This window comes from Vicugna pacos, unplaced genomic scaffold (assembly GCF_048564905.1).
Source record: "Vicugna pacos unplaced genomic scaffold, VicPac4 scaffold_20, whole genome shotgun sequence".
NCBI lineage: Eukaryota > Metazoa > Chordata > Mammalia > Artiodactyla > Camelidae > Vicugna > Vicugna pacos.
Window position 1 is genome coordinate 60,111,964 of NW_027328741.1, and position 9,941 is coordinate 60,121,904.

Below are 9,941 nucleotides of genomic sequence, written 5' to 3' on the forward strand. Positions count from 1 at the left end.
CGAGGTCTGGGGGAGCTCCTAGTTAGCTGACACTCCTGTCAGTGAGCAGATGAGGATGGTAGGAACCCAGGCAAGTCTGTTCTCGCTCCGACCCCTTTTCTCTCGGGAGCCACGGGAAAGGCCAGTTTCCAGGGCACAGACCGGCCATCACAGATCCCAGCCTGCATTTGCCAACCCAGACAGCCTAGACTCCTACTTGCGACTCTTACTTCTGTTCTGTTCCCCCCCAGAATGTGATGGACTCTTTCAGAAAGTCTGGACTGTCTCAAGCGAGACCAAGTCAGTGAAGGATGAAGTGTCCACATTTGGACCAGAGCATGAAAGGAGAAACAAGGCCTCATGTCCAGCATGACGGTGGTGGCCAAGCCCTTTCCCTGGGTGAGATGAACCAGGGTCGGGGTGAGAATGCAAGGTCCCTTCACGGCTGACAGGGGTGTTGGAGACTCACTACCGCAAAATAACCACACGGCCGTCAGTGGTGGACATCAGCTGCAACAGACACAGAGTCAGCTATTTACTGCCAAAAAGGGGTAAAAGTAAAGGCCGGTGCAGGGAGGCCTGCACGGCTGCTGAGGCAAACCACAGACCTGGCTCTGAATGCCCACTGGCTGAAGCAGAGAGGAAGCTACGGTCCCCTTTAGCGGTCCCTGTGTCCACCAGATCCAAGTGAACCAGTTACTTAGGACAAGGCAATGTTTTCCTGATACTTAGAAAAACCAGCCTCATAAAGGGAACAAAAGAGTGGCATGGTTTTAGGCCCGCTCCTGCCCCTCTATGAATGCAAAGTAAAGTAAATGGCACTGGGAAGGTGAATGCAAAAAAAAAACCAAAAAACAAAAAACCGGTGACTGCTTCCTCCAACAGCGTCCCCTGCAGCTGCTCACCCCCGAGCCGGCCACTTCCTCACCAGTGACCGCCGGCCAGGAAGCGCCGTCACGCACGTCACACAGCGACAGCCAGGAACCTCGTGCCGAGCACGTTTGTGTAAAAGCCAGAATCAAGCAAGGTGCTGCAGAATTTGACTTTCCAAGTTTAAATACTCCATGAAAAAAATCCCTCAGCAGCCGCCTAAATCAATTCGCATCTCACTTCTTCAAAACAAATAAACAAAATTAGTAAGAGAGCATTTGTTACCAAATATAAGGACGAACTAACAGGTTCCTCAAAGCAAGGACTTTAACATATATCAAACTCCAGTGGGTGATGTGCTAACATAGCAAAAATTCCAAAAAAGTAGAAAATAAGATGACTAGGATAATATACGAATCATGGCAACTGTTAAGTTTTTGCTTTTTATAGCGATGGAGACGGCACAGAGGGCGATCTGGCTATTCCAATGCAGGGTGTGCACAGCCCACATTTTCAGACCCAACAACATGCTCAAGGGGTGGTATAAGGGAAAAAGGAAAATAGAAAAAGGAATAGAGGAACAGCCAAAATTAGAAACACACGAGAACAAAAATGACTTTGACAGCATTTACAAGAAATTACGTCAGTGTGATGAGGACAGGGACGCAGGGACGGTGAGACCCACCCTCACCTCCTGATCCAGGGAAGGCAGGGGCCTGAGGGGAGCGATGCTGCCGGGGGACCCCAACGTGGTCAGCGCCCCAAACCAAAACTTCACCTAGATGCGTGTAGACAGCTTTTGAGCTACAAAATGTGGTCGCATTTCAAGCTGGACAACTTTACTCACTCCCACCAAGAGGAACAGGGGAGAATTAGGTTCTGCTCCTGAACCAAAGCATTGTTTAAAAAATTAATGACTGTGTAATAGTAAAAGCAACAATGGAGTAAAAGTCACTGGCGGAGAACGTGCTTGACCCGATCTCATTGGCCACGTTATCTCACTGACGTTCAGATGCTGGCTGAGCCCTTATGGTACCAGAACAGACAGACCCACCAGGAGGGAGGTTTAATGCGCTGCTGTATTTTGATGCCGGCAGCCATGCCTGGTACACGAGGTTCTGGGTAAACAATGGTGACAGTGTCAACCACTATGGGCTAAGCACACATCCAGCTACTCCGCCAAATCCCAAGGGCAGACTTCAAAAGGCAAAAACAAGCTGGCATTCTCTGTTGGCTCTGCAGAATCAGAGCCAAGCAGTTGCTGAGCAAAAATGTCACCAGTGCCTCCTATGACAAAATAGGAGGCACTGGCGTGGGGCTGGGGCAGGGCTCCAGGCTTCCACTGATCACCCACCAGTCTGTCCAGGGGGTGAAGGAGGTCCCTGCTTTCATTGCACCGATGCACCTACCTTGAATGACGCCTTAGGACTCAACAGGAGGTGACAGGTGAGGTGAACGGAGCCAGCCTTGGTGTAGCACGGTTCTGGCAGCTATGCCCTCAGCAGTGCCCAGTTTCCTAAACCTGACACCTCATCTCCAAGGAGCAGAAGTGTAGTGTGGGCATGTAGATCACAGGGCCCTGTGAGGACAAGTACAGATCATGGCCACGACATGCCTCTCCCCTTCCTTAAGCCATAGAGGAATGTCCGGGGAGGAAGTGAAAATTATTCCAGAGCCTGCCAGGCACCACACGCAGGTGGGACACGGATCCCCTGTGTCTGTCATTCACAGGACTGGTGTGGATTTTCTTTTTATCAATTCTCTGGCATCTTCTCCTCCATCTTACCAACAACAAGAAAGTAGAATCTGACCTTAGAATCACAGAGAATCACAGAGCCCCTCCTGCACAGCGGGCCCGGCAGCACGTGCCATGTCCTCCGACCGTCACCTGTGGGACCGCCATGAGCGCTCTCCAGACTCAAGGCCCGAGGCCGTAGGCCGGGGGGACACAGCTCACCTCACTCTCCCCAGTAAAGGGGGACCACCTCTCGGCAAAGACGTCTCACCCTCTTCTGCCCGAGGGACAGCTTGAAAGATACACAGGGAAACATAGTAGAGGGTGAGGGGTTAGGCAGCCCAGAAGAGATCATCTGCACTTCCAAGGCAGAGTGGGGTCTTTGACCTAATCACAGGGACAAAGTGAGGACGAATTTTTCCCTGCTGTGTCCCATACACCGTGACATGCCTTTCCCTGCTTAAGGAGCTAATTCGGAAGCCCCTGGCAGTGTTTCTGATGCCCTAACTTGGCATGGTGGCTGTCAGGCAGGGGAGAGGGCCTGAGCCGTGCTGGTGCTGGGCCTGGGAGGCAGGAGACATCGGCTCCACCCTGAGCTCAACCAGCACCTCGTTCTGCGTCTCGGGATTCAGAGTCTCATTTATAAGCAAAGGGATGAAACTGTCCCAGGACAGGCTGTCCAACAGGAATGAAATGAGAGTCATGTAAATAATGTTTCTCAGTTGCCACGTTTAAAATGTAACAACAAAAAAAAAAACCAAGTAACTGATTTTAAGAACAGACCTTACTTATTCTACTGTATGTAAAATACTATCATTTTGACGTGTAATCAATATAGAAAGTAACAAGATAGTTTATATTCTTTTTACTAGACAAGTTTCAGCGTCTGATGTGCATTTGACCTACAGCACATCTCAGCTCAGACCGGCCTCCTCCCCAGCACTACTAACAACAGTAGCTGTGGCTACTCTATTGGACAGCAACTCCAGGGGTCCCCCCAAGTGTCCTGGCTGAAAGAGGGGAGTAAGTGTCCACACTAACCCTAAAAGGATCTCTCTGAAACAAAGGCGGATTTAGTTTTAAACGTCTGAAAACCGGCGGGCTACACCTCCTTCCCGCCTTGGCTACAAGAAAGCCCTCCTCCTTGATGATCCCATTCTGGATGTAGGGAAGCAATCTGTCACACAGCCAGGGTGGCCCGGACTTCAGGTTGACTTGCCTGCTGTCTGTGTCCAGTCCCACGAAGTCCTCCTTCTCAAATAGGATGTAGAGGAGGGGGGTCTTCTCCCCAGAATTTTCGGGGTCCCCATCCAGCCACTTGGACTTGGGCAAGATGAAGAGTGACTCAGTGAAGTCGTCGATCCTCTTCTCCACCACCCTGCAGTCCTCGTAGATTGAAGGCCACGTCGGTGTGCGGCTGCTCGGCCACCTCCCCATACAGCACAAAGACAAAGAGCTGAGAGTCGTAGAGCGTGGTGCCATACAGCTCCTCTGTGCGTGGAGCTTCTAGAAGGTCTTGGCCAAGAGGCAGTCAGTAATGGTGACAAGGCCCATGACATTGCGGTGGGTCTGGAAGTCACTCCATCCATTCTCGGGCGCATAGAGATACCTATAGTAGATACAGAGTGCCCACTGGGAGCCGCACGGTCTGATCTGGCTCACCAAGGAGATTCCATTATAGATGCAAAAGAAATTCTCTAAGATGATCCCCACGGGTTGGACCACAATCGGGAGAGTCTGGTGGTCCTCAGCGCACTGCATGTAGTCAGGGGCGTTCATGTTGCAGGCGCTGCCGAGAAGGGAGGGTAAATCGATGTACATACTGTGCTGTGGGCTGCGGGCCTCACTGGGATGCGGCGACCTGGTGTGCACCAGCCAGAAGGCAAGGGAAGTCCAAGCAAATCGGGGATAAGTTTGTCCTCAGCGTCTGCACATGGCTACTGAAGCTCAGATCACATTACCCAGCTTTTGGTCTAGGCTTCCATCCCCTGCAGAAAAGGATCATTTCTTGTTTTCTGTTTCCAAGCACCTAGGCAGGCCCTGATGCAAAGTCGGTGCTCAAAACTGCTGAATAAATGAATGAATAAAGGAACTGCTTCCCCACCCCTCAGCAGGATATAATGCAAAGAACCATAGTAGGATCAAAATATCTGGATTTCAACGCCAATTTATTTGAACTCCTAAGGTGCAGAATAATGGGTAAGAAAACTTGCTTTGGGGAGGAGGGTACAGTTCAGTGGTAGAGCACGTGCTTAGCATGTTCAAGGACCTAGGCTCAATCCTCAGTACCTCATTTTAGAAAAATGAAACAAATAAATAAACTTAATTAACCCCCTCAAAAAATATTTTCTCCATTCAAAATTCAAAAAAAAACCACCTTGCAATTGACACAACATTGTAAACTTGACTATACTTCAATTAAAAAAAAAACTACTTGCCTTACAAGAATATATCTGGATTATGGAAGTTTGCAAATGTAAAATGCCTAGGGTACCATTTGCATAAGAAGAAGGAACTGTACAAATGTACTATCCCTCATTTATGAGCTATTTTTCCTTTGGGGAGATTATAACCTCTCAGAGATATTTTTCTCATATTAAAAAAAAAAAAGAAAAAGAAAACATTACCTGATTCTCCATACTGCTGAAGAATCAGATAACCCTATGAAAGCATCTGACCCACAGAGTTTATTCAATAAATGTTTGTTGAATGAATGAATAAACAAGCAAAGTGAATGCTGCTCCCTGTCACAGACCATCATAATGGTACTGCTTGGAAATGCCATGCCCACGTTCCACCCAAATCTTCACTAACCACGTGGGTGACCTGGGCAGACCTGTGTGCTTCTCTCAACACCAGTTTATTCATAAATAGAAATGAGGGCAATAACACAAACCTAAAAGGGTTAGTGAGTCACGAATGAATAGTACCCCAACTTTGCAAGATGGAACTATTAAAGAAAATTGGGCAAAGAGTCCATAGGCCCTCTCCATATTATCTCTTACAACTACATGGGAATCTACATTACATCTAAAAATAAAAAGTCTATTATTTTAAAGAGGCTATTGAGTTTAAATCAGCTCACCATCTCAAATAAGGAACACACAGTACAAATAAGAGAATGCGCAGCCCATGAGATGCACTCAGTAAATATTCCCACTGAACCCACTGGTCCCTCCAAATTCAGAGCATGAGGATGTGTCCTCGTGGCCAGAGGCCACTGCACCTGAAGCTAAAAAAGCTAATGGTCCCCACTTTCAAAAGCCCCTGCCACCAACCTAGGTCTAATTTTGTATTTGTAATTTTTTTTCTTTTTATAAAATAGAAATCCCCAATTGCATAGCCTTCAGGTCACCAAAACCTGACCACAGAGATCATGATGGCAACCCTCCTTGGTGAAACAATAAAATGAAAAGCCATTTCCACAAGACCTGTGTGTAAATCTACTAGGGAACTTCATCCTGGACTGAGAGGAAGAGGACTGGGGAGGAGGGGGCAATCTGAGGCACACAGACCCATGGGCCACCTGTCCCACGATGGACATTACACTCAACCCTCACCCTCCAGGAACTTCAAAATACACACAGACAGAGTGATGTGGACAATATATATGTATTTTTAAAGAAATTCCGACTCTCTAGCAGGTCTTGTATCTACCGAGACACAAATGGCTTATGTGTATAATGTTTCACAAAAGCCTTAAAACATTACCACCCCAACTTGACACATTAAGAAACTAGGGATAGAGGTTTATCACATTGTGCAAGATTAGAGAGATGCCACATCAGACACTGTATTTAAACCCAAGCCTTTGCTCCAGTGCTCACACAAGAAAGTGTGACATACTGCCCCTTTCCTACCCTCTCCCTGCAATAAATCTCTGAAGAGTCTTTTCTGTGCCACGTGGAATCACAATCACATCAATTTACCACAAAGAGCTATGTGACTCCTTGGAGGACGTGTCAAAATCTAAAGGGTTGTGATGGGAGGAGAGATTTGAATTTTCTGTTTCTCAAAGGAAACATGGCTTTAAAAGAAACTGAAAAGCACTTATCTAGTCTAAGCCCTCATTGTGTAGAGAAGGAAATGGAGGCTCAGAAGAGATGAGGAAAGGGACTTATTAACAAATATTGCCTCAGTGCAGCACCAAGCCAGCCCTGGGCCCTTCTGGGGGAGTACCTGGAAGGCCCAGGAAAATGATTGTTAGAAAAAGGAAAGAGAAGAAGCATACAAGGCCCTGTCTCTACACCACCATACCATGAAGTTCCACCAAATTATCCAGTATTGGGTGCAGCCAAAATTTAGGTGGGCTAAAGAGGTTATAGAAACCTGGAAGTCTCAACCATAGTGGAAATTCCAACATTTACTGTTTTTTTCCAAGTTCAAGCATCAGTTCAGTGGGCGCTCCATACGAGGGACTACACGAGGCCTGGAGTTCTCCCAAATACAGATCTCTATTATCACGTGTGCAAACCACACACAGGCCCACCAGAAGAAAAATGCCCACACATAAGATGGAACTACTGAAACAGAAAAGAGCCAACCAGCATATATTGCTAGCAAAAACGGTGCTGCTAGAAATAGACTCATGGACATAGAAAGCAAACTGTTGTTAGCAGGCAGGAAAGGGAGGATTAACAGATACACATTAATAAATATAAAATAAATGACAAGGACCTACTATATAGCACAGGGTACTATTTTCAATTTCTTGTAATGAGTTGTACTAGAAACAATCTGAAAAACATTTATATACATATGCATAAGCTTATAACTGAATCTCTGCTGTACATCTGAAGCTAACATGGTAAATTTACAACACTTCAATAAAAAATAATTTTATATAATAAGTAAAAATAAAAGCAACGCCATAAAAAAAAAAGTAAAAGAACACGGTAATCCCCTTAGCTGTAGGTGGTGGAGAACTCTGCAAGCACCAAGTCCACTGGCGGTCTCTCATTCTAACCATCAGAGAATCACTTGGCTTCTACGAGGTTACTTTTCTCTTCAGTGAAAGGCTACAGTTCCATCTAATGATGTATTGAATCTCATCATTCACAAACCCAAGAATTAATGAGGATTTCCCATAGGCCTGGCTCTGGACAGATGAAAAGATAGGGTCCCAGATATATTCATGTGTAGAAGAAGTTTATGCCACAAAGACATTAATTCTTCCTGCTTTGATAGACAGATTCATTGCAATTCTGATTAGAATTCCTCCCAGATATTTCATGGAATGTAACAAGTTAATTTATGGTCAGGAACAGCCAAGAAACTTCTTTAGAACCACCACTGGGAAGGGGTGGATAGGTCATGCATTTCAACTGGTCTTTCTGATGTGATGAAAACGTTCTGGAATAATAATGGTTGCACAAATGTGAATATGCTAAAAGCTGCTGAATTGTAACATTCAAGTGGGTGGACTTCATGGTGTGTGAACAATATCACAATAAAGCTGTTATATGAAAAAATCCTTCTTGCCAATTATTTTTCCCTCTATACTACTAGTCTGTCCCACAATTTAAGTAAAACAAACAAACAAAAAAAAACAAAACAAACCAGATTTTGCCAGGAGCTCTTTAGGAGTGCAATGTCCCTGGGTCTCCAACGCCTCAGGTTGTGCTGTTCCTGTTAACACACAGTAGCTGGGCTGGACTAGTTACGGACTATAAGTATCTTTTTAAGATCGACGGTCTCACGTTTCACCCTGGGAGAGTGAATGATGGAGGATGAGACAGCCTCATGCCTTCAGCTCATTTTTAACTGAACCAAGCCCTGCTTTCACCACTGTAATCCCTCTCAGTATAAAAACATGTGACATCAACAAGCACCGCCATCATAACACCTGAAAGTGTTCAAGGTACTTACCTGGGGCAGAAATCCTGATCAAGGAGACAGAAGCTCCCTCAGCACTGCCGCTCCCTTTTCCCGACTCCACCAGGAGAAGCTGGGAGTTACAGCCGCGGGCTCTCAGCCTGGGGAGCAGCGCCCACGCCGCTAATCTGGACCTCAGGGATCGGGAAAGGGAGAGGAAGGCAGCCCCGGGGTCGCGGGGCAGGGAGAGCGGGGTGGGGGACGCGGGCTGCAGCCCCGCTCGGAGGCCAGCCCCAGCCCCAGCCCAAGCCGCCCGCCCCGTCCGGGTGTGCAGACCCCGCCCGCCCGGGACACAGCCCGCCCAGTGGTGGGGACGGGTCGGCGGCCTAGGAGAGGAAGACCGGGAGGGGAGGACTCGCCAGCGGGAGAGGGGAAGCGGACGCCAGCCGCGGACTGAGGGGAGCCCGGCTGGGTCAAGAGGCGGCAGGGGCACACCTGGACCTGGGCAGCTGTGGCCGGTGCGCCGGGGCAGGTGGCGCGGGCAGAGGGGTCTGGCCCGAGCAATCGAGCTGAACACACGCTGACTGGCGCCCTGGGGGGCTGTGACACGCCGACCGCCCTCCCGCAGCCGCCTCACCCCTTTCCCGATATCCCCTCACCTTGCACTTCCACAGCCAGAGGCCCCGGCCCCAGGCAGTAGCCAAAGGCCTACAGGGCGACAGAGCTGAGAAGCCATTGGGGCCGATCCCCGGCTCGGAGCTGGAGCTTCCAACCCGCGGTCCAGCTGGCAGCAACTGCGCATGCGCAGGAGGGCCAGCGATCCGCTCTGGGTCCTGAGAGGGAAGGGGAACCGAGGGAGGGAGAATAGGGGAGGAGGAGGGGAGGCGGGGAAAAGTGGAGGGAGACACATGGACAGGAGGAGCAGAGGGAAGGCAGTTATCTGGAATTGGGAGGGGAGTAACAGAGATGGGGAGAAAGCGTTTTACCTCTTGTGGCACCCCGAAGGAGGCAGCAGTCCTGCCTATACACCCTTCTCTTACCCGTCATTGCCCACAGCTCATATTTTACGTCCCTGGCCCAGCCCTCCAGCTAAGGTCTCTGCAGAAACCCTACGGGTATCATACCCGTTGCCCCCACAAGGAGCTAGGTTTACTGTTGCTCAGGGAACCAAGCACCCGCAGGTGTTGTTTCTCAGAACTACCTTGGGAAGAGTACATATTCCCCTTTTACACGCTGGGAAACAGGCAGGCACGATCTCTGCCTTAGCTCCACTGTCCCAAATGTTGGGCTGGCAGGGAGCGGGAGGTAAAATGTCAGAGCCCCAGAAGGAGCAGACTGCCTGAGTGTTGGTGTAGAGTCCCCATCCCTCCTGGGTAAACCACACCCCAACCTCGGGGAATAATCAAGGGCTCACCGTAGGCCCCTGTGTGTGGGAGAGCTGCCCTCAGTCCCAGTGTCCAACTTGCTAGGTAGGTAGAAGTGTTATTGAGTCCAAATTCATTCTCCTCAGTGCAGGACAGGCCAGTAAGTTGGGAGACCAAGT

The 9,941-nt window shown here is 48.7% G+C and overlaps 1 long non-coding RNA gene across 1 annotated transcript; it reads right to left on the minus strand.

Annotated features, from left to right (window-relative positions):
• Positions 1 to 4,297: 4,297 nt before the first annotated feature.
• Positions 4,298 to 9,235, minus strand: LOC140693780 (uncharacterized). The gene is made up of 3 exons (XR_012069484.1): positions 9,058 to 9,235; positions 8,453 to 8,592; positions 4,298 to 4,572 (listed from the first exon to the last, which is right to left on the minus strand). It is a non-coding gene; the product is annotated as an uncharacterized lncRNA (long non-coding RNA).
• Positions 9,236 to 9,941: the final 706 nt, after the last annotated feature.